The 26,010-nt window shown below is 40.8% G+C and overlaps 2 pseudogenes; one reads left to right on the top strand and one right to left on the bottom strand.

Moving 5' to 3' along the window:
* Positions 1–16,598: 16,598 nt before the first annotated feature.
* LOC129494588 (putative monooxygenase p33MONOX) lies at positions 16,599–25,393 on the bottom strand (annotated as a pseudogene).
* LOC129495309 (small nucleolar RNA SNORA70) lies at positions 24,258–24,382 on the top strand (annotated as a pseudogene).
* Positions 25,394–26,010: the final 617 nt, after the last annotated feature.

Raw genomic sequence — 26,010 nt, 5'->3', positions numbered from 1 at the left:
CCTGTCCGCATATAAGAATTCTCGATGTCTTGTCATACTGCCTTTGATCCCCTGCCCCTCTGCTTTAGATCCCGGTTACCACACCTGGACAGATCTTCTGACCCCCCCCCCCCCATCACCTTGCTGCTTCCCTGCTTCCTCTCAGCGCTCCTCCCAGCACCTGTTCTTCATTCTTGTCTGATCCACGGCCCTTGTGTTTGCAGTGAGAACCTGGCTTATTGCCTGTACATGGCTGGTGCTGAATGACACGGGTGGCCAAGTCCAGTGTACTGGCTTTGTCCTCTTTGCCAGAGCTGTCCTAACTGATCTTCTGCAAGGTCCCCTTTGTGTCTAATGTGTGTGCCAGCATGAGGAGCCCAGGGGAGGCATGTCACCAGGTTAAACCACTGTGAGGTCATGGAGATGGTCTGTACCCCTCACCCATTGGTTCAAGTCTACACAACCCATAATAATGAGCCTTTGAAAATGTGAAAATAAATTAATAATTCATAAAAGGTAACCAGGCTTCAGACGGCGTCAGGAGACCATCTTGCCCGACCACTCATTGTTAGTTGCAGACTCTATGGGGAAGTGAAGTACCTTGCAAGTTGTTCTACTACTTTGGCTACCTCGCTAGCCCACCTGCAGGAAGAAGATCGGTCTCCTTTCCTAGGAACAGCCCAGCCATGGGAGACAGTCATGACACAGCCAATGGAACTTTGAACTCCCAGTTTCTGCCAGTGGACTTTTTATTACAGCTCAGATTTACCCCTTCTCCTTTATAGAAGAGCATTTTTTTCTCCTTTGATCTGAGGAGTTGGCTGTGTTTTTGTCATCTGAACTGAAATTGTGTGCTATTCTAAACATGCGTATTTTTGCTGGTAAAATAGCTGCCAGTTTTGTTTTTAAGGTTAACCAAGAAACTTCTAGGTGTGAGATGTTAAAAAACAAAATCCAACAGAATATGTTTGAAGATATTACTGGTTCTACTATGCTGTTCATAAATTGGGCAGCATCTTATCTAGCAAGTAAAAGAGATGCCTCAAAGGGGTATAGCAAAGGAAGGGTTCTTAAAGGCATGACCAGGAAGCATACATAGAAAAGAAGATTACTTTAGGTGAAGATACCTTCCTTTGGTGATGAAGGAAGGGATTTATTAGGGGGATGAATTCATCTTTGGTGGGATGGACAGGCCCATGGACGATCACAGAGGGACTGATCAGAAAAGTCCTGGCTGACTGGTAAGGACTACATTCTGGGGGAGGTTGAAGCTATACTTAGATTAGGTATTAAGCTCTGGTTTGGTGATGTGACCTAGCATAAGTGACTCCATTTGAAGCCTTTTTCTTTGTAAAAGAGTTACAGGGGGTGGGGGTGGGGGTGGGGGACTTTTCTACTGGAAAGAAGGAGTATTAAGTACCTTAAACATTTTTGAAAAGACAAACTTTGAAATCCAAGGTTTCAAGTAAACACAAAAGGGTTTAAAAGGATTTCACCTGGGTATCAGGTAGATGCCTGAAGCTCATTGTTCAAGCTTCAGTTTAAGCCATAATGTACGAGTAACTGAGGCTGCTCCCGAGATAAAACTAAGAGCTTACCGTGTCTGGGACCCACCTGGCCTGTGTTACCACCGCTTATGTTTTCTAGGGCTCCTTAACTGTTTAGCTTTGGATTCATCATGAAGACTTTGTGGCCTCACTGTTTGGGATTTGCATTGTTTGTTGTCTTCACTTGCTAAAATGAGGCAGCTCGCAGTAGTACACACAATTAAAAATCTGAGGGTGGAGGCCTCTGATGAAAAGATGTATGTATGTAAAGTTGCAAACATAAGAACCATAGAACTGAAAATAATGTAAACATAAAACACTTGGAACTAGAGGAGGTTTCTAGTAAATGAGCTAAGTCCTCCCTTTTCATATTAAGGTGTCTAGAGATATTATCTCAAGTTGATAAATGGAGAAAAAGAGGTTAAGCCTCTTATCTAGATTTATGGAGGTAACTGCTAAAGGAACTAAAAACAAACAGTTAAAAGAGGTTGAATCTGGGGAGTGCGATGGGGGGTGGAGGCAGAGAGCGGAGGGGCAAGAGGCCGCAGCTTTTCACGTTAAGTTCTTCTGTCCTTGTTGATTTGTTCCCACACACATATATTTAGTGCATTTCTTTTCTTTTCTTTCCTTTTTTTTTTTTAAAGCAAGAAACAAAAAGGGGAGAGAAAGGAAAACATGGTGGGAACATAAAATTGAGTCAAGAATTAGGTTTAAAAACACACCACATTGATTCGCACATTTGCTACAGCTGGGCCACACATTTGGCACACAGCTATGCGAGAGCAGAGAAGGAACCCCTGGTCAGCTGATTCATATCATCCACACATGAAAACAAACTGGTTCTTTGGGAGAATTTTGCCTTCTCTTTGTTATTAAAACATCGAAATGAAATTTCTTCCTGAAATCTTCCTCTAGAAAACATGGAGATGCAGTTAACATCTTCAACAACATCTTTGAAATGTATCATGTTTTCCCCCCCTTATAATGAATCTCAACCAGATAGTTGATGGCACACCCAAATGCAAATCAGATAAATAATTCCATGGGAACCCAGCTCCCTGTTTCGTCTGGGGATAGACCTTGGAATACTTGGAAGATTAGATATAGTTTTGTGACAATAGTCATTATTTTTAATTTTTAAAAATTAAATTGAATTTCTCTGAATTTAGCTCCTGAAAATTATCAGATGACAATGAGCTTGAAACTATACTCTGTAATGAGAACGTGGATTATAACTAAATAAGTGTTGTCTGTTGAAATTTATCCATGTGCCCTAACAGCCAATCAAGTTGATAGAGAATTTTGTATATTTTTGTGTCTCTGCTAACATAAACACAATCATACACATGTATACATATACACACACATTTCTTCTGGAATGGAAGCCATGTTCTAATGGTGTCTTCAGGATCCGTGTGGTGGGAAAGCCTTATAGATGAAATGGTTATATTTCTAGTACTTTAGCAGTTAAATAACATTGCACAGAAGCTCTAGTATTTACACCAATGATAGTGATTTGGTTATTACAGAAGCAATGTGTTTACTAAAAATGCAAATATGTGAAAAGGAGAACACAGAGCAGCTGTTAATAACATTACCACTATTAACCTTTGGTGAGTTTTCCCTATCTGTATGTATAGATTACAAATGAAATAATATTGTAAGATACATTCTTAGAGACCATTTACCTTAATATGCAGTTTGTATTTTTCCATGTCATTAGTCATTCTTACAAGAAATATTCTTTTAAGGTCTGCATAACCCATCATTTTGGTACATATTTGGGTTACTCAGCCAATTCCCTACTGTTGGACAATCGTTTTTTAAAACATGCTAGAAACTCAATTTTTAGGGTTGAATTGTTAGGCTTTTAATATGCTATTTTTTGAAAGAAAAATCTGAGAAAACAAAGATTCTAAGCAAGATAAAAATTCTTTAATGTCAATTTGACCTATATGCATATAGTTTTAAGGCTACTATTAATGTTCTCAGTACTTTGACACTTTCAGTTTTAGGAGAAAATTCATGGTCCTGAATAGAAGTATGGCTTATTAAAATGTCTTAAAGAACTACCTACAGATCCTGAAATAGTTTTATTTTGCTTCATAGTATTAAATATTATTGGTTAGGCAAGATAATAAAAACTCACCTTGACCAAGTTTCTGGGTCTCTTTTCCTTGTTTTGATACTTAGATGACCAGGAAATAGGACTTCTCCTGGTTCATCGACCCTCTAGTGTGGTGGTTCTTAAATTGTTCATGGATTCTTGGTTTCATGTAAGCTGGACTGAACTTTTTCATCAATAATCATGTCTCCTCTAAATTTCCAGGGTGAGGGGGAAGGTTCCAGATACAATTTTCTAATTTCAAAGTTTTCCCTTCACAGATTTTACTTCAAATTTTAGCATTTGCCACAGCTTGTCTCCTTGAGACTACTTACAAAACGAACAAGCAATGATCAAATGATGATTGGGAAATGGGGAAACTCATTAGTCTGCTGTGTCTAGTTATATTTTTTCATGGACATGACTGCTTATGATAGATCATATAAATAGGTGGATAGTATATGCCTTCTGCTAGTAATGCTGTGTCTGGATTCTAGTTTATGTGATTGGATGGAGTATAGCAACATATCCTGGTGTTCTGCAAGGAGTATGGCACCACATTGGTGTTCTATCCTTTAAACCTATCTGAGAACTGAGGTGTCTGAGTGGCTCAGTCAGTTGAGTGTCTGACTCTTGATTTCCACTCAGATTGTGATCTTAGGGTTGTGGGATTGAGCTGGGGTAGGGCTGTGTGGTCAGCGGGGAGTGTGCTTGGGATTCTCTCTCTCTCTCTCTCCCTCTCTTCCCCTCTCCCTCTCTCCCTCCCCCTCTCTCTCCTCCCTCTGCTCCACCCCCCTTTCCTGCTCTCTCTCTTTCTCTCAAATAAATAAATCTTAAAAAAAAACAAAAAATATGAACCTGAGAACTAATGCTGTAGGTAGAAATAAATAGCCAGCTCTTTGTGAGTTATAGCCATATTAAAAATCACAACTTCTGCCCAGGTCCTCCTCCAGAAAGTCCTGGTACAGTCAAATAAAATGCTCCAGCTCATCTGGAGTGTTCTGTGGTATCCCAAACCTCCAATACATTTTTCTTAAACCCAGACTATGCCGAGATAGCGCTTGACTTGTTAGTATGCTCCTCAGTACCTGCTCTCACTTCTCATAACACCTTTGAGTAGGGTGATGCTCCCATTCACACTGTACCTATGGGAAGTGGAGGGTTCAAAGGTAAGAGACTCCTCCAAGGCTGCAAAGCTCTTAAGTGCCACTTTTTGCATGGTTTTCCTTTAGGGTATGCTCCCAGCTCCTGTCTAAAAGGGATAGTGAGAGGCATCTGGTACTGTTTTCCAGGCAGCTGAGGATTCTTAAGTACGGGATTTGGGAAATAATACCTGAAGGGGGAAGGCAAGAGGCTTTTGCTGACTCATTTGTATACCTCTTGCTACTATATGGAATTTTGTGTCTTTATTTGGTGGGAGTTTTTTTTAACAGGGGGTGCTTTTAAGGCAAGGTCATGTAGTGCTTCCTACATTAGTGTTGGACTCCATTCCTAGCACCTATTTTCTCTACAATGTGGACAAAGTGGCATCTTCTCACTGGGCCTCAGTTTCCTTATTTGCAGATTTCGCAGCTTGAATGAGATGATGCTCCTGGCCCTTCCAGCTCCAGTCTTCTATGCCCCTGTGACCCAAAGGGCAGGCAGGATCTGTGAACCCTGCTGCATTTTTCACGTGTCTCTGTGGGATCACTACGTTGGGGCATCTATAGATTCAGTTCTGGAGACTTGCTGACCTAGGGCTATTCATTCACCCACACTCAAGGTGAGAAATTAAAAAATGGTGATTTTATTTGGGACAGACCTTGTATCCTACAATGCATGCTCCCAAGGGTGCCCTCTCAATGCACCATTCAAAGCACTGCTTAGCACACACCCGAATCCCAGTGTGGCTTTTTGTAAAGCCAAATGCCACTGACAAAAAAACCGAGAAAGCCTCTCTCATTTTTATTGTGTTCCTGGCCATTCCAAGAGTCATTTCCTTTCCTTTCAGGGAGATAAAGAGACATATATTATGTGGGCAGAAGATGCTGTGTTCTGGTCAATAACACAGGCCACAGAGGTCAATGGCTTTAAGCCAAGCCTGGCTGAAAGCTGCCATAAATTTTCAAAGGTGGGGGAGGAAGATTTAGAGAGTGATGTACACTGGCTGAGAAGAGGAAAGACACCGGGCATAAATGGCCCTCTAAAAAAGAAGAGTATCAGTCCCATAAAATCTACAGCAGTCTATACAGGGTCCCTGGAATGGGGAGAATTTTGCCCACCCAAGTTTTACTATGCAGCAGAGACAAATAAAAAAAAGATCTGAGAATAAATCTCTGAGGCCAACCTGTCCTGGGAGACTGAAACTTGAGGCCTTCTTCCCTGATTTTCTGATTCATCAGCATCTTTAGTGTTGATGAGCTGACTCCAGGCTCAATGGCCCAGCCCCATAAGCCTCCATTTTATCTGGTTTTAAGTTGTTTCGCTGTCTTTCTCAAGGTCTACTTTATGGACTGCTGTAGTATAGAAGGATCATATGTTTCAGGCTACCCAGTCTCCTCTTGCCCTCCTCCTCCCCCCAAAGAACCACAACACCTGCTTTAGAGCACCACCAGATTTATTCACCAGATTGTGTAGAGGTTTGGGAGTGTGTGTGTATGGGCACACGTGTGTTGGAGAAGGAGAGCTGTGTTGCAAAAGGGAAGGATGGCTTACCTATTCTAAACCCATCTGGGCTAAAATGCCCATCATATGGCATTTGTAATTCCATACTTACTATAAGCACATGATAAATACTTTTGTTTTAATAAAAATTAAGGATATTGCATATAACAAGATATTGGATGAAGATACCTGCCACGAATATACCTGTTTCTATTCCATAAAACATATGATAAACACGAGAAAGTACTAATGTGGAATCATTACTGGGATGTTTAATCCCACAAGGGATACTTTGTGGCCTTGTGTATGTGTATGCACACATATGCATATATATGTTTACAAGAAGGATTTCTCTCAAAAGATAAAATATGAAAATTTAGGGATTTAAAACAAAAAATAATTTAGCTTAAAAAAACTCCCCTTGTTTTATTTACTATAATTCTTTACCTTAGTTGGCATTTTTGCAAACCTTCATACAATCCTGATAGTTTTCCAAGCCTCACACATATTTTATCTCATTCTGTCAACCCTCTGAGAAACTACATTTCAGTAAGAGTTAAATGTCTTCTTAATTTTCAGCAGCTGAGCTAGGGAAAAAAATAACAGTGAACACTGACCTTGCCTTTATATGTGGCCAAGTTGATGCCGAGCACATTACAGATATCAGCTCCTACCCTCCCAGTGAATCTCAAAGATACAGTTGCTATTATCATTGCCATTTTACAGAGGAGGCCACTAAGGAGCAGAGAGGTTAAATAATTTGCCTAAGGTCACATGGAGAGGCAGAGGCTGATTCGGGCTTTGGAGCCAGGTGCTATCCAGGCCACATTTCTTCTAGGATGAATTCAAAAGGAAACTGCATCTCTAGTCACAATCCAGGCTGTGGGCACATTTATATCAATTGTGAAAGAATATGAGAATTTCTTAGGGGAAAGAAAAGGACAGCTTAACATGGTTAAACAACATATTGTGTTTTTAATTTACCCTAGCTAACACAATCACCTTGTCAGCTGAGTATTTAGAAGTAAGAAGATATTTATAACCAGATTGCTTAAGTGTCCTGAGGCCACCATTTAGGTCCATATGGCACTGTGCCCAGGAAGATGTCATCTGTGTCACAAAATCCCCACTTAATCCTGAGAAGAATTTAGACCTATGAGAAGGTGAAGCTTATTGTGCTGCCATAACCGGGACAGTGTTGTCCTAGATGTTGACGGTGTAGCCTCTGGGCACTGATGAACCAACCAGAAATGTGAAGCTGGAAAGAAAATTCAGTCTCTTCTACTGGTTGGGTCTAAAGAAGGGCCCCAAATGAGCTTTCTAGAGAAATCTGGAAATCAACATGAGACATTGAGTTAGAACTAGAAATAGAGGGGCGCCTGGGTGGCTCAGTCGGTTAAGCATCTGCCTTTGGCTTAGGTCATGATCTTGGGGTCCTGGGATCAAGCAGGGAGCCCGTCTCTGCCTCTCCCCCTGCTTGTGTGCTTTTTCTCTCTCTCTCTCAAATAAATAAAATCTTAAAACAGAAGCAGTTTTTTTTTCCCCCAGAAGCTTAAGAAATTATCAGTCATCTTCACGAGGGTCATGGAATATTAAAATATTTTTTAAAAGCTTAAATGGAATATCAACAATTGTGTATTTTAAATGATGACCTTAACCTGATTAATGCTTTTGGCACCTACCTCTAGCTGTAATGCACACCCAGTGTGCTACTCCCAAAATAATTATAGGATATATAAAAATATTAATTTATGGTGTTCTGTTGGAGGTGTACTCCATTAATGGGACACTCATTTAAAGTTGTATAATGAATATATTCTGTTACTATATTGAAAGGAACAATTAAACCTGGGCTTTCATGTGTTCACCCTAATTAATTTCTACCCTGGTAGAATTTTATTCCAGAGTCTACTATCCCAGCTATCTTTCATAACTTGTTCCCAGGAGGGAAGTTGGAAGAGGAAGAACTATTTATTTTCATTATATCTCTTATGTCCATTTTCATTAATTCTTTTTTTAATACAACTCAAGCCATTTCTTTATTGTTTTAGAGTATCTACAGTGCTTTTGAGCTCAGCAACTGCCCCCAAACCACTATTAGTTGCTAGCAAGAATCTTTCAGAAAGAAACCTCCAGAGTGCATTTGTGCCTCTTCTCTGAAATCATTAAGTAGAATAATGATTTTGCAGATAATTTTGCAGATAATTCTCTGCTGAGATATCTACATATCCATATATAGATAAAAAATAGATCTGTATCTATATCTGTATTTTTTTTGGGGCTGACCCGAGATGCAACACTGCACAGTTTTGTCATTATCTCAAGTAAGAAAAGTACTGCTCCCTCTTATTTAAACTTTAAAAAGTTACTTAGCCTATTTTATTCACTGATATTTGAAAGCAACTACAACCTGATCCTTGATTCACTCATCAAAAAATATGTTGGGACACCTGGATGGCTCAGTGGTTGAGCGTCTGTCTTTGGCTCAGGTCATGGGGTCCTGGGATTGAGTCCCACACTGGGCTCCCTGAGGGGAGCTTGCTTCTCCCCCTGCCTATCTCTCTTCCTCTTTCTCTCTTTCATGAATAAATAAATAGAAGCTTAAAAAAATCGGTTGAGATTCTAATTGGTGTAAGACACTGAGCTAAAAATTGAGAATACAAAAATGATGTTAAAAAAACAACACTGCTCTAGAGGACCTTAATTCTCACACCACATTTTCCTATGCATTTAAACAGATGAATCAAAGGAATGATGAAAAAAATGATAAGGAATGAATGTGAACTATCAGAAAAGGTACTACTTAGAAATAGTTCTTAGTACCCAACAGAAAGAACATTTAACCAGTAATCTGATCCTCTCCTCATTAACAGGAATGTATTTCAGGATAGAAATGCAGTTTTCCACCAGCCTTAAGCCTTTGCAACATGCTTGTGAAACAGTGACTTTCTGAAGTTTCAGTGTCCCTTTGTTTCTCTGGGATCACGAGGCCTGATGTTCACTCCAGCAGAGTGCACAGATACCTAGGTGGCAAGAGGCTGGAGGTGAGTGGAAGTAGCTAATATATATGTACGTGTGTGTATGTGTGTGTGTATTATAGTTCCAAGGGAAAGTGACCATTCTGAGCATTCCGAGTTGCTGGACTTACTCATGTTGTCAGATTTCCATCTCGAGAAAAAGATTGTCCAGTTTGTTTGATCCGCCCCAGCCTGTCCCCGCGGTGTTCTCTCTGTGGATGGGTCTTTCTCCACACATCCCTTTTGTACATACAGAGTGGTCCTGATAAGTCAAATCGTATACATCTAACTCAGCTGTTTCTCTTTGAATTAAGGAATAAAGACACCAAATCGGAAGATTAGCATGTTCAACACAGCATTGAGTTGTCACGGACAAGCATAAAAGACATTAAATTGCAGACTCGGCTGTGGCAATTTTATTTGCAATTTCTCTGAATTGGGAACGAGATGCCTTTGCTTTATAAGAAACTGCTAGCAGCACCAGGCTCTTCCAGCACAAAAACAGGTGGAGAGATGGGGGTGGGGGGGAGGTAAAAGAAAGTGGGGAGATGGGGAGAAAGGCAGAACACTGGAGGGAAAGCGGGAGAAAGCAAAGCAGGTCTGTGGAAATGGACCCCCTTCACGTGAGAACAGTTACTCAGTCCTGATAGCGGTTCACCAGACTCCACTCCCTGAACATTTCAGGTCTAGGTTTCCTTTCCACCCCCCCCCCCCAACGTTCATTGCTTTATATGGTTAAAACTAGAAGTGAAGGGACGCCTGGCTGGCTCAATGGTTGGGCATCTGCCTTCAGCTTAAGTCAAGATCCCAGGTCCAGGAATCAAGTCCTGCATCGGGCTCCCCATAAGGGGCCTGCTTCTCCCTCTATATCTCTGCCTCTCTCTGTGTGTCCCTCACAAATAAAATAAAATCTTAAAAAAAAAAAACAACTAGAAGTGAAAAGGAGTAACTTTCTCCTTGTAGAGGGTAGACGGCAGCAAACACCTTCGTTGGCGGAACGCTTAGAAAATGCAAGGCACTACCTAAGCACCTTGACCCTCATCATTACTTGGAATCCCCACAACACCTCTTTGTGTTAGGTGTTATCATTATCCTTATTTTGAGCAGGAAGAAATGAAGCTCCAAAAGACCTCACGGTATGAGGCAGCCAATGTTTTCCCAAAGCCCACAGCCCAAGTTCCTAATGCTCAACTAATTGGTGATAAGCAAAATGGAGGTATCTTCCCATTTCTGAACAGACGGATTTGGTCCATACATCCCTCAGGGGTTTGGACACTCAGGGACGTCAGTCTCTTCCTACTCCATACCAGCTGCAGCTTTGAAAGTAGCCAGGCATTTTAGGCATTGTCCATGGTCTGGGCACCCTCCCTGGATGGAGAAGATTGCCATTCTGGGGTCTCAAGCAGGTTCAACGGTGAGATGTAAGGACTTGGGATTTTCATGTTTGTTGTGGTCAGTGGTGGAAGTTGGTTAAAATGATCTTCTCAATACCCTCAGCCCCCTCTTAACCTTTACTTCGTAGTGCATAATTGACCCCAAGCAAACTGTCCCCAAGTCTCTCCTGCCTCCTCCAAACCTGAGTACTGCTAGTAAGTAGAACTACTCGATAGTTAAGTGGGGTCCTAATTAATGAGTCTGATTCCTGCCTGACACAGGCTCATTTTGAACCTGGTAAACTCATTAAACCTCTGCTCTTCATTTAGCCACGGGTGACTAGAGTATCATAATTTCAACAAAGTGTGCTTGGTGATTTAATGGCCCTTGAATTTCCTGCATTCCCATAGTGTCCCATCTGAGGAGCTCAATCAGTATCGTTAGAAGTTTATTTAGTGCAATGAGAAATCTCTCTGATCTATCCTGAATTCAGCTGAAGGCTTTAAAGACAAATGAAAGCAAACCGCTGGATCCCCGATTTCAAACAACCCGTTTTGCTCTAACCATAAATCAGCCAAGGGTTCTGAAACACAGACAGTTTCCAGACAGACCAGGTCATCCCCTGAGTTAATGAGACAACTTGTGCTAAGGAACAGTCCCCACCTCAACCAGCAGATGCCAGCACTTCCTCTTCTTGGATAAGAAAGGGCCCAGGGGTTTGGTCTCCAGGCACCGCACATCCTGCGATTTTAAAAATCAAGGCAGATCAAAATCCACAAAGCCAAACAACACACACACACTCACACATAAAATCTAAGGTTGTTCTCTATCCACTTTTATTCGCCCAGTCACTGCCTGGTGAATCACATCAAAGAGAATTCTCAGAAAGAGCTATCTGTTTTGTCATTGTTGTTACTGCTGTGTTTGCGAGAATGTGGCAATATCTACGAAACTGCTTCCCTCTCCCCACGTGAGAGAATTTGCAAAGCTCAAACAGGCCAAGGTGAGTTGGTTTCTAATTTTAACGAATTCTCATAGAGTCCCTGTCGGGAGCAAGTGCCCAGGAACTGTTTTATAACAGTGACAGCTTTGCAAATACTGTAACATATGTAACTTGGACTGAGTCAATACATGGTGGGGAAATCAGATTGTGAGATGGCCGAGCTGTTCATTTTGGCTGTCTTTACAATCAATCAGCCAGACCAACTGAGCCTGCAGTGATACTTGCTGATTATTGAGAAAGCTAAAACAAATGGATAGGCCATGCTGTCTGCCAGGCCCCATTCAAAAGCTACAACCTCCGTCAATAAACAGCCAGGTGCCATCTTTTGAAAATCAGTTATCAGAAATGACTCGTAGGTCTGTCTAAAAGTGAGACTGTATTTCGACTGGCCCAAAAAAGTGGATTTATTCAATTGATTTCAATAAATTGTGTTCAGTAGATTTTGTAGACCTATTTCAGAAGCCCGAAGTTGATAGATTTTGATGCCGGAACAATGATTCCTACTGAACCCCAGCTTGCTTTTTCTTCTTGGGGTATCTCTTGCTTTTGTGCTTAATTCAAAAGCTTGTAAACAAAGCAGTGGTGTCAAATATATTTCCCAACTGTGAAGATAAAGTCCTTTAAAGAAGATCCAAATTCCAGAGTGATATGCAGGACTCCTAAGCCCTTACAACCTGCACAAGTGACTGGATGTAGTAAAGCTACCATGGTTCCTCACTTCCAGCCAACTCATCCATGTCTGCTGGCAGGATAAGTGCATTGTGTGAGTTGCCTAATCCAAATGTCTCTGAGTTGCCGGGTTTAGGCTAAGATAGTCTAATAAAAGTGAAGGCAGCCTCCTCCCAGTCTTCGCCTAAACTTGATTCAAATCACATCTACTTAGAATACATTACCTTCACAATATTTTCCTCATGACTTCTCCACTTATGAGATAAGAAACCAAGAAGCTGCTTATTAACACTTCCAGTTAGAGAAAAAGGAAAAATTCATCAAAATAAATCAACCCAAAGCGTATTTTCTACTTTATTGAGTTTCCTTCAGGTTCAGGTAAAGACCAAGAGTAGATGGGCCTCTAAAGAAATAGGGCGAAAGAAAGAAAGGGGGAATGTGTATGTTTAAGACACTTATGTATTCATCCTAAACTACTCCCTTTAGGGTGTGAAGCATTATGGAGTCTCCCTTTACACTTAAGCAGAGCTTTGGAGGAATCAAATTAAGGGAGGTGACCTAGTGGTGAAATGGGTTTTTCTGGACAGAAAGGAACTTGTGTGCGGGTCAGCAGACGGTGGAGGGGAATGGAAGAGGATGAATTAGATCACTCTCAGAAGAGAGAGATAACAGGATGTGATGAAACATTTGAAGGCTTTTGAATACACTGTAGCAGAGACTGTGAGTTGTCTCAATAATCTACATTCATTCATGTTAAAAGTTTTATTTTAGTAGTAGAACCTCCTGAGTTTTAGCTGAGTGGCTGTCTAGCTGGAGACAACATTTACCCCACTGCCATGCAGCTTTGGTGTTGACGCCATGACTAAATCTGGAGGACGAGCACTGCCTGAGTGACGTGTAACTTCCGGTCATGCCTTTAAGGAATGTAATTGCTCTCCATGTGGTGGTTCATTTTTGACCATGTAGCTGAGGGCAGTCTCTAGTGGGTGCTGTCAAGAAAGAAGATGATCCTTAGACCATCTTGTGGAATAGAACCACCCCACACCCTCTGGACTGCCTGCTAGTATAAACTAGCTGATTATAAGAGCGGTGGTTTAGCATAGTGCCTTGTGAATCAAAGTGTTGTCAGATCAGCAGCAGCACCTGAGAGCTTATTAAAAGTACAAAATCTCTGGCTCTACCTCAGGCCTGCTGAATTATAATCTGCATTAAGAAAAAAAAAAACCCGACAACCCTCCCAATAATTTGTATACACATTAGAAGTTGAGAAGCATGGGTATAGTGGTTAAAAGCTTAAATTTTGGAGCTAGATCCTAAGTTCAAATCCAAATCTGTGATTTAAATAGCTGTGTTACTTTGGACAAATCATTAAAACTCTCTGCGACTTAGGTTTTTCATCTGTACGTGGGGGATATTATTAATACCTCCCTGATAGGGTTGTTGTAAGGATTATATCAGTTAAATTATGTGAACAGGCTGCTGTAGTGCTACATAAGGCTTGCTATTGTTATTATCACTATTACAAAAAACTTATATTTGGGATGCTTGGGTGGTTCAGTGGTTAAGAATCTGCCTTTGGCTCAGGGCGTGATCCTGGAGTCCCTGGATAGAGTCCCACATCCGGCTCCCTGCATGAAGCCTGCTTCTCCCTCTGCCTATGTCTCTGCCTCTCTCTCTCTCTCTCTCTCTCTCTCTCTGTCTCTCATGAATAAATAAAATCTTAAAAAAAAAAACTTCTATTTTGTTTAAGCCGTTTAAGCCATTTGATGTTTGATAATATTCAGCCCTCATGAAGCTCATATTGTAGTGGAAGAGAGGGGAATGGCATGGAGATGGGGATCATCTATTAAGTTTGGGTCTCATTATCAGGTTGCGGTTCAGACTGTTTCTTGATTACTAGTTTGGAAAATTTAAACCATAGAAAGAGGAAGTGAAAAATAGCTCAAAACCTTCTGGGGCTTGTGAGGTTGTGGTTATTACAAAATCTGTCTAGGGCCAACGAAGTCTTTGCATAAGAGATTTTGTGACCACAGGAAACCTCTATTCCAAAGCAAAGTCAGAAGACTACTGAGTGAGGAACTGAGATGGTTGGCCCCCTGTGAAGTTCCCTGATGAGGCTCACTTATTGCTGAAGAGCAGGCGAAGGGCTCCTCCCTGAGGCCTTTGATGGGTATCACCAGAAGTATCGCTTCCTCATGAAGAGTCTTGACCCTAAGGGGAACTTATTCATATAACTTTTTGGAAAGTGTCCAAATCTTCCGCTCACTTCTTTAAAATTGTGTTGTTTTTCTTATTAAGTTGTCACTGTTACTTATATATTTTGTTTTTTTCTTTTTAAATCCGTGACTTATCGTTCATATTTTTAAGTGTCTTTTGACAGGGAAGCATTTCTAATTTTTTGTCAAATCCAACTTACAAACTTTTTTTTCTCTTATGGTTTGAGTTTTTTGTGTCCTATTTAAGAATCTCAATGTTACAGAGATTTTCTTCTCAATTTTTTCTCTAGAATTTTAATAGCTTTAGTTCTTATATTTAGGTCGATGACACAATTTGAGTTAATTTTTGTGTAGACAGGTTTCGTTTATGTGGGGTGTAAGGGTCAAGGTTTAGTTTTTTTCATGCACATATTTAGTGTGTGAGGTGTAAGGGTTCACTTTATTTTTCATGCAGATATTTAGTACCCAGCATAATTTATAAGTAAAAAGGGGGTGCCTAGGGGACAGAGTTGGTTAAGCATCGGACTTGATTTCAGCTCATGTCATGATATTGGGGTCATGAGATTGAGCCCCGAGTTGGGCTCCATGCTGGGTGTGGAGCCTGCTTGAGATTCTCTTTCTCCCTCTTCCTCACCCTCTCCCTCCACTTAGGTGCCCACCCTCTTTCTCCCTCTCTCTCAAATAAATAAATCTTAAAAAAAAAAAGAAAGACTATCTTTTTTCCATTGAATTGCCTTGACTCATTTGTCAACAATTAATTGATTCTAAATGAAGGGTTTATTTCCAGATTATTGATTTATATGTTTTTTCCTTACACTAAGTGATACACTAAGATATCACAGTATCTTGATTACTCTAGCTTTGTGATAAATCTGGAAATTAGGTGGTGTAACTCCTTCTTTAACAAAATTGTCTTAGCTTATCTAAGTCCTTTCTATTTGACATAAATTTTAGTAATGTTGGGAAAATAGACTTAAACGTGGACAGTCCTGGGAAAATTGGCATCTTTTCCCTCAAGAAAGATTAGAAATCATTGATTATGCAACTTCAACAGGACTGGGCATGCATTAGGCAATAAACCAGCATTTTCTACCAGACTTCTTCACTCTCTTATTTTGGGATTCTAGGGAGTCCATACTTTTTTAAAAGATTGGTTGATTGATTGATTGATTTTAGAGAGGTGGGGAACGAGGGGAGGAGATGCAGGGGGAGAGGGAGAGAGAAAATCTCAAGCTGATTCTACAGTGAGTACAGAGCCTGATGCAGGGCTCGATTTCACACCCTGAGATCATGACCTGAGCCAAAATCAAGTCAGATGCTTAACCAACTGAGCCACCTATGTGACCCTAGAGAGTCCTTATTATATTATCCTCTGGTTGTAAGATATTGAAATGACTTCTTAGGCTTTCCAACCCCTTCTTTGGAGGAAGCAATGCAACCAAATCTTATTTTATACAGAATCAAGAAAGCCAAAATTGTCTAAACTAGTCATTGATCATCTCTATGACTTGCCATTGCTTTATAGCAGCATTGGCAGCAATAAGGGAATCAAAAGCCTAGGTTTTAGAATGACACAAATATTATTTACCTAATAAGCAATGATTGAAGCTCTTGTTTAGGTTAAAAGATATGAAAGTAGGTAATGAAGTTCTCCCCACATCACTGATAAGATTATTTAGTCTGGCTTTAAATTAAAGCAGTACATGGGTGCCTGACTGGCTCAGTTGGAAGAGTATGTGACTCTTGATCTTGGGGTCATAAGTTCAAGTCCCATGTTGGGTTATAGAGATTAAAAAAAAACCTTAAAAAAGTATAAATTAAAGCAGTACAAAATTACTTCTTCCCTACATTGTACTGTTTCTCAAAGTCAGTTATGTCTCTTGTTCTAGCTTCAGTTTAACAAGTTTTTAAAAGTATACCTTTCCTATGTCAGAGCCAAGAAAAAAGTGAAGGAGACCCTCTCTATCCAAAGTCCCTGGAGGAGAAAGAGCTCTAGAACCCAGTAGGCATAAGCACATTCAAGTTTGAGATATGGGTCTGTGACAATTATTTCTTCCCTTTTATCACTGGGATGTCCACCTTGGTTGGCTTGAATGTTGCTGGATCCTCAGCCATGCAAGTGGCCTGGGTCTGAGACAGTTCCATAGGAAAGGGCCTCTGGGCCCCTTTGTAGACCTGAGTGGCAAAATCCCAATCAAACTTTTGGAGGGGTCATAGTTCAAAGAAACTCCATGTTTCTGATGAATTTCTGTCTATATCTCCATTTCCAAAATCCATGGTGCTAGGACTGTGACAGAACCAGAAGTATCCCAGTCTCTGTGTTTCTGCTTAGGGGAAGAGGAGGGGTGCTACTTGGGGTATAATGGGCTACCCATTCTACCTTCTTTTATCAGATAGCCTTCCTCCTTTTGTCTCTTCACTGTGTAGCTTTAGTGTGCAGTGAGCTTCTGCCACTTGAAAGTACTTGATCTCCTTGGTTGGAAGGCCTTTTTGGAGTATGAATCCAGCATCTCTCAGCCCTGCTTTTTTGCTCAGAGTATTGAGTGCTCCTCTGGGTCTGCTCAGTGATTAGAAAATTCATGATGACATGGGTAGCTCTAGCTTTCATCACTGGGACCTTGTTCATACTGCCAGTGCCATAGGGTCATGGCAGGGAAGGGCATACTGGCCTTGTCAAGGTCCTGATATTTGAGCTGTGGAACTACTGGCTCTCCAAGGATGCCAGTCATGAGTACATGACTGATGGAAGAAGAGTCATGGTGTAGGGTTCTTGAGGACATCATCATGCCTGACTGTCTAGCAGTACATCCTGATGGAGGCAAAACATCTTGTCTAGAAGCCCACTAGGCTCAGAGCAGGTCCTTTGGGTTCTCTCAAAGCCATTGAAAGACTAGAATCCAGGTGCTTTAACTAGATAGGCTTCTGGAGCTGAGTCCTTGTCACCACAGTGAAATGATGTGGCCACCACACTGACAAATATTGATGAGGAACATTGTCCAGCTGCTGCAAATTAGCAAAGCTTCACTGAAAAGTCTGCCCAGAGGTACTGTTTCTCCACATTCTGGAGCTGCCTGAGGGAGCTCTACCACTAAGGACTTCTGAGACCCAAACTTGTTTGAAGGGGCACAGTTGCACCCAAGTGTTGGTATACTGGGCGCTAAACGTGTCTAAGTCTCAGGTACTAATCAATGAGGGTTGGCTGCCCCAGGTCTCAGACTCCAGTACTAACCCTGCCCTTTGGAGCTAAGTGACATTGGGCAAGACACAATCTCTCTAAGCTTCAATTTCCTTGCCTGAAAAATGAGGATAAAATACTCGTTTTGTCTACTTCACAGAGAGGTTTCTTATAATATCAACTAATCCTTTTTCTCACTGGCTTTATGAGGCACTGGTGACATAAGATAAGTGTGTGAAATAAAAGAATGCGAGTGAAAATATTTTGTAAAGGCTAAAGGGGCACACACATGTAAACATTACTGCTTGTGACTTTTAATAGCGAATACAGCTAAAATGTCATCATTTTTATGTTCAGTGAAAGTCAACCAACAGTTTTGAGGCCCTGTTTTTGTATGTGACCCTTTAAAAAGGAGTGGTAAGTCATACACATCTACTTTAAGCATGGAAAGGCAATTTTTGTGTGGTAGGTTCCCTGCCCCCAAAAGCAAAGATGTGTGGCAAAGAATTAGAAGCCAGTGTCCTTTCACTGTGGCTCTTTTCCCCTAAGATCCACACTTCGATTCTTGCTAATCTACCTCTCATTGGAAATGTGTATGGGGAAAAAATGTGAGTCCCACAGCTCAGGGCTGAAGATAATTGGCAGAACATAGGAGAAGAATCAGTGATCAGGGGAGGGTATGGAAGAGAAAAAGAGGGACCTGGGAATTGGAGAGAAGAAAAGACAATGTACAAGGAAAATCAATCCTCTTGATTGTGGCATGTAGAGAGAAGGGACTAAGCTATAAAAATGGAAAGTGGGGACCTCAGATTCAATCAATCAGATGCCATGTGGACATAGCTTTAAAAAATGAGGCTATTATCGCTCAAGTTCATTTGACAGAGCTTACATGTAAGAGTTAAGTGATGATCGCTCTTGTCCACAATCATAAGGTGCCAAAGTGATTTATCACCATGCTCTTCTAATATATCCCAACTTTAAGAAGCATCTATAAATTTAGGTTTCAGCGGTATAAACTCTTATGTTTTTGTAAATGAGCCTAGTCTCTGGCACATAGTAGGCATTCAATAAGTATTTGATAAATAAATTAATGTAAGTAGGCCTGCATTCTTTCAGTTCATTTGTTGTCATGGGGTTGGAGGGTTCAAGGTCAGAAAAAAAATACATTTCCCTCCTTACTCTTTTATTTCCTTGAATGTGAGTCTCTCAATCAAGACTCCTCCAGTCTATGCAGATAACTTAAAAGCTGGTGCTCATTTAATGATTGTTGTGTCAGGTATTATGCTAAGAAGTTCACATGATCTCACTCAATCAGCATAAGTGAGCATATAATTACCCAACTTGGAGGGTGGAAAAAGTAAAATTCAGGGAGGCTAGCTCTAGAAGGGTCAAGTAACTCGGCAAAGGTCAGACACCTAGTAAGTTGAGATCAGGTTAACTGATTGCCTATGGTTGTCCTTAATTTTATTTTAGTAGAAAGGGCACTAGGAAGTGGATCAAAAATTGTAACTACCCTTTTCTAAGTGCTTAGGGCCAGAGGAAAGTATGTATGGTGAGAGCAAACTATCATTAAAACCTGTACATTTACCTGTTGGCAGTGGCCTTAGGAATAGATGGAGGAGGGTGCCTGGGTGGCTCAGTCAGTTAAGCATCTGCCTTCAACTCAGGTCTTGATCCTCGGATCCTGGGATCCAGTCCCACATGGGACTTCCTGCTCAGTGGGAAGTCTGCTTCTTCATCTCCCTCTGCCCCTCCCTCTGCTCTCAATCTCTCTCTCTGTCTCTCTCTCTCTCTCTCAAATAAATAAAATCTTTAAAAAAATAGTGACTATTTTTTTCCAAAAAATAGAGGCTTTCCAATGCTTTTGATGCAACCAAAGAAGAAATGCATTTCACATCCTAACACACACACATACAATCTCACACATGCACAATCACATAATAATTATCCATACATGTGTACATAACTAAAATAAAACTTTCATTAAGCAATGACTACTGTTACTATGTGTGATGCATACTAATATTTTTCATTCCTTTTTCTTCTTGCTTCTCCTTCCCTACCATTCGATTCTACTCCAGTATTTTTTTTTGAGTATAGTTGGCACAACATGTTTCATTAGTTTCAAGTGGACCACAGTATTCAACAACTCTGTACATAACACTGTGCTCACCATACGTGTAGCTCCATCTGTCACCATGCATCACCATCACAGTACCATTGACTCTATTCCTTGTGCTGCACCTTTTATTCCTGGGACTTAGTCATTCCATAACTGGAAGGCTGTGTTTCCCACTCCCATCAACCTATTTTTCCCCATCCCCTCAATTCCTTCCTCTCTGGCAGCCAGCAGCTTGTTCTCTGTATCTATGAGTCTGATTCTGCCTTTTGCTTATTATTCATTTATATTTTTTTAGATTCCACATACTGAGCAAAATCATATGGTATTTGTCTCTGTATGACTTATTTCATTTAGCATTATACCCTCTAGGACTATCTGTGTTGTTGTAAATGACAGGATTTCATTCATTTTGTGGCTGCATAATATTCCTGTGTGTGTGTGTGTGTGTGTGTGTGTGTGTCCGTGTCCCACATCTTCTTTATCTATTCATCTATCAGTAGACACTTGGGTTGCTTCCATATCTTGGCTGTTGTAGATAATGCTGCAGTAAACATAGAGGTGCATTATCTTTTCAAATTAGTGTTTTTCTTTCCTTTGGGTAAATACCCAGTAGTGGAATTACTAGATCATATGGTATTTCCATTTTTAATTTTTTGAAGAATCTCCATTCTGTTTTACTTTCTAACACTACATTATAAAAATAAACTCAAAATGGTTTAAAGACCTAAACGTGAGACCTAAACCAGGAAACTCCTAGAAAAGAACATAGGTAGTAATTTCTTTGCCATCATCCATATAGCAACATTTTTCTAGTCATGTCTCCTAAGGTAAGGGAAACAAAAGCAAGAACAAACTATTGGGACTATATCACAATAAAAAATTTCTGTACAGCAAAGGAAACTATCAATAAAACAAAAAAGGCATCCTACTGAATGGGAGAAGATTTTTGCAAAGATATATTCAATAAGGGGTTAATATCCAAAATACATAGCTTATACAACTCAATATAAAAAACAAAACAAGTAATCTGAAATGGTCAGAGGACCTGACTAGACATTTTTCTAAAGAAGACATATAGGGGATCCCTGGGTGGCTCAGTGGTTTAGCACCTGCCTTTGGCCCAGGGTGTGATCCTGGAGTCCCGGGATCGAGTCCCATGTCGGGCTCCCGGTATGGAGCCTGCTTCTCCCTCTGCCTGGCAAGAGGCTACCTCTCTACCTCTCTCTCTTTCTCTCTCTCTCTATGTCTATCATGAATAAATAAATAAATAAAATCTTAAAAAAATAAACAAATAAAGAAGACATATAGGTGGCCAACGGACACATGAAGACATTCAGCATCACGAATTATCAGAGAAAAATCAAATCTAACCCACAATGAGGTATCACCCTACACAGGTCAGAATGGCTAGAATCAAAGACAAGAAATAGCAAGTATTGGTGAGGATATGGAGTGGGAATGTAAATTAGTGCCACCACTGGAAAACAGTAGGGAGGTTTCTTAAAACATTAAAAATAGAAATATCTACTTCAGTATTTTAAATACTGACTGGGACACACTTCATTGACTTCACTATGCATTAATAAGTTCTGCAGTTTGAAAACCACTAAGCTAGAAGGCAATAAAGGTGGTAGAAAGAGCACAGACTTTTGATTCACACAGTGGTGGGGTTTAAATCCCAGGCTGTTATTAACTGTGTGGGCTAAAGCAAGTAACCTCTTCTTTGAACTTTAGTTTCTCATCCACAAAATGGGGATAATACCTATCTCAAAGGGTTATTGAGAATAGCAAGCAATGAGCATAGGCACCTACCCCAGCACCTAGTGTCTCAGAGAAGTATGATGATAGCAGTGTAATGAGGAGTGCCAGGGTGCCTGGGTGGCTCAGTCAGTTAAGCATCTGACTCTTGATCTCAGCTCAGGTCTTGACCTCAGCATCATGAGTTCAAGCCCTGCTTTGGGCTCCATGCTGGGCAGAGAGCCTGCTTTAAAAAAAAGGGGTGGGAGGAGTGCTGACCCTGACACTAGCCAGCTATGTGAGCTTAGGTAGGTAACATCTCTAAACTTCTAAATTATATAAATCTCTCTAAGCTTTAGTTTACTCACCTGTAAAAAATTGGAATAGTAATACCTGCCTCATATCATATCTGAGAATTAAGTATGATAATACATGTTAAGCCCTTAGCACAATATCTGATGCTTAGTAAGTGCTCAGTAAATTATTGCCTATCTTAGCTGTTCAACAAATAGATCTATTATTGTCCTGGACTCCTGTAGACTAGGTTACAATATTTATTTTGATGAGGCAAACTCAGGATTGTGTGTGTGTGTGTGTGTGTGTGTGTGTGTGTGAAATCAAAACTGCTGTTTACTTTGCTCATCAGTATTCCCCAGCAGCCAAATCAAACTTGGCTGCAGCAAAGGAAATCATTTTTGTAAAGAAAGGTTATATCCATATTGGATTCCCTCTCCCCGTTCTTCTTTGAAGGTATTTTCACAAAATCCAATCTTTGGCTTGACATTAAAGGCCTATTTCAGCGAGTAGACTTTATAAATAAATAAATAAATAAATAAATAAATAAATAAATAAATAAATAAATAAATAAATAAGGGAGGTGGGGGGAAGAACATGACTCTACACACCAAATAGTGGGGAGTGAGTTTAAATTTTTGAGTTCAACTAAGGAACTCTATGGCATGGTCTCCTGCCTAAAGCCTTCCTTTTTCCCACTTGTGAGGCAGCTTGTAAGATGGCTTCTAATGATCAAAACCTCATGGTGTTCATGCTCTGTGTAATCACTCCTCCAGCTGAGTGTGGGCTGTACTTAGTGACTCACTTCTAACTAAGAGGATAAGGTGGAAATCACAATGTATGACTCAGAGAGTAGGTCATAAAAGGCAGCATGGCATCACCTCTCTCTTCTGCATCCCTTGTTCTGGGAGAAGCCCGCTGCCATGTTGTGAATAGCCCCATGGAGAGGCCTGTGTGATGAGGAAGTAAAGCCCTCCTGTCAATAGCCATGTGAGGGAGATTGGAAGCTGATCCTCCAGCCCCTTCAAATGACTACAGCCACAGCCAATGGTTTGACTGGGACTTCACCAGACACCCTGAGCTAGAATGACCCAGCTAAACTGCTCCCAGATTCCTGACTCTCAGAATCTGTGAGATGGTAACTGTTGTTTCAAGCTGCTAAGTTTGGGGGATGTTTGGTATGTAGTAATGGGTAGTGAATATAATGCCCTTGCATCTTGCTTCCCACAACATCTCAGTGTCATGCCAATTAGTTCATTATTTGTTCATTGATTCCCTCATTCATTCCATGAATGTTTGTGAATTCCTTGCTATGGGTCAGGCGATGTAACTATCTTCAGATTCTCACTTTGAGGAGCTTACAGTCTAGTGGTGGACATACTATGGGCAGACTAACCGTGAAAATGCTGGGTGCATCTTAAATGCCACCATGTGGTTTTGATAGAGAGCTTTGGGGACTCAGAGGAGGGAATGCAAACTTCCACCTTGGTCACAGGAGAGAGGGATGTAGGGAGGAGATGGCACTTGACTGGAGCCTTGGTATTAAGGTATGATGGCTTTGTCATGTGTCAGTTTGGCTAGGCTGAGCTACATTACCCAGACTTCCCATTCTCCTATGTTTCTAAGGCACTAGGAAGATTCTCCCTAATGGCAGAAGGGAAGCAGCAGCCTTCTGTAGTGCACACATGTCACTGCTGATCTACTAACTCACCTTGCTGGTGTGGTGCTGCAGCCAGGCCTGTGATTGCTTGACCTTGCCCTCCTTTAGCTTTTCTGACTTCTGGGCCAGCCATATTTGTTTAGCCCTGCGATAAAGGGCTTTGGCTTCTGAGGAATACTCTCCTCACCAAGCTGAGAGGTGAGAGCAGACAAAGTTTTGATCTTTCCTTGTGCTTAGGGTTCCAGCCTTCCTTGCCTACCTGCCATGTGGATGTTAAGCTCCAGTCTCAGATGACAGCCTTCTAGAGGTTGCTTCACCAACTCCCACAGTTGTGTAAACTGTTGAGTGCGACATACATGAGGTCCAAGGTGAATAGTTGAAAAGAGCTCATTCAAGGCAGAAGAACAGTATGAACAAAAACATGGAAGGGAAAATGTAGCACTAATACAATTCTTAACCACTGGCACACCATTGGCACTGATTCATTAGAATAAATGCTGGTCTCAGCACTGACCAACCACAGTGAATGGTGGCACCCACACCAGCCAATCAGAACAAATGCTGGCTGTAGTGCTGAAACAGGGTCTTCTGGGGTTCTGGCTCTTCCCCTTTAATTACTGAATTATGAAAACTTAAGACATCTGAATGGATCTTGAGGTGGTTAAGGGCATTGGGCTATCAAAGATGTGACTATTTCCCAACTGGAACAGAAGTGTTTTATATTTTAACAATTTGTGCTCTTTCCCCATGGGGGTCCAGTGTATAATGGCTGCAAATAGTAGCCTCCTCAATAGTATATGCAGCTGTTGATTGAATTTTCTTAAGGGACCTCAGAGATAGCCCTTTCTAGTGGACATTGATGTCTGACCTCATGCTACTTCCAATCCAGTCTCCAGACAGGTAATATTGGGCACCCTTGGAAAGCCTCAGGGTGTAGTGGTCATGGTCAATGTTGGCCAAGTCATCATGTCCATCTGTACCCACCTGTGGAACAAGGAACATGTAACTGAAGCTCTCGGCAGAGCCAAATTCAAGTTCCCTGGCTGCCGGAAGATCCACATTTCCAAGAAGTGGGGCATTACTAAATTTAAAGTGGATGAATTTGGAGCAAGGTGACTGAGAAGCAGATTATCCCCAGTGGTTGTGGGGTCAAATATATCCCTAGTTATGATGCCCTGGACAAATGATAGGCCCTGCACTCATGAGAACCTCGGTACTACTCCCTTCTTATTCATGTTCTCCAATAAATCCTACATGCTGTCAAAAAAAATTTTTTTTAACAAATTGTGCCATCATATTGATGCATTCCAGCTGAATGCCAGCTCTGAAGAAAATACGCAAGGAGAATGTGACGAAGAGCAAACTGTTTAATGTGACTGGAACCTTGCCTGGCTTGGTGTGTGGTTGTAGTTTTAAACTCCAGTTACTCAAGTCAATGAAATTGATTTAACCTGTTGTGTCTTATGTGGCTGTAGTCAAAATAGCTATTAAAACTGTTCCATGGAGAAATGCAATTTAATCCAATTATAGGAGACCAGGACCCTATCCCTTTACTGAATGAGAGCTCAGAAAACAGGAATTTTAGCCTCTATTCTGGTACGGATGCACCGTGTGTGATCTGGCAAGTCACTTACCACAACTCATCCTGGAGCTACAAAGCAGTGACTTTACTTAGGCTTTCCTCTCTGCAATTTTCTAGAGATCTGGAGCACTTTTCCATTGCTTAAAATTATAGCCACTAGTCCCTTCAACTCCGGAGTCAACACACCTTTCACTCAAAAAACTAGCTTTGTACTTTACTGCCTTACCACCACAAATTTATTCTGGCAATTACTTGATAAGAGTTGGTCCATTATTGCCTTTTTCTCTCTAGCTAACATCACAAGTATAAGTTTATCCCTCCTTTTGATCAATTTGATCTCTCAGCAAACTATTTACCAGGTATTCCTTTTATACCTCATAATATCCCCTGGTACTTAGAAATCTGTATACAGTAGGTACCTATTAAATATTTAAATGTTCACATATCATTTTGGTTAAGTTTTCTAGGTCCAAAGGAAAGTCAAGCAGGACATTTTAACTAAAATATTTAAGGGTTTTGGATTGCGTACAACTCTGTGTTGTCTCTGCCTCCCTTCCACTAGCATGAATAATTAAGAATAAAGTTGGACCCCTGTGTGTGCATGCCCATAATAGCATTTGTGTGCATATAATAACGGTGTATAAATTAACTTCTTTTGCTGCAAATGAAAGGCAGCCTTGTTCAACGATGAGTAAGTATGAATACTAAAAGCATTTCAGCATTCTCAGAGCCATTAATATCTCTTGGATAAGCTCAGACTATAAGAAATTACTATTTACTATTCAAAAAAATTCAAATCATGAACAGAAAAAAATAATACAGTCAACTCTGAGATACTTTAAATATTCTTCTCATTGGAGAGTTAGGGCATTTGAGAATAATTTGCTG

This window comes from Nyctereutes procyonoides, unplaced genomic scaffold (assembly GCF_905146905.1).
Source record: "Nyctereutes procyonoides isolate TBG_1078 unplaced genomic scaffold, NYPRO_anot_genome, whole genome shotgun sequence".
Lineage (NCBI taxonomy): Eukaryota > Metazoa > Chordata > Mammalia > Carnivora > Canidae > Nyctereutes > Nyctereutes procyonoides.
Note: the sequence above shows the minus strand (reverse complement) of the source record. Positions and strands in the feature narration are given on the sequence as shown.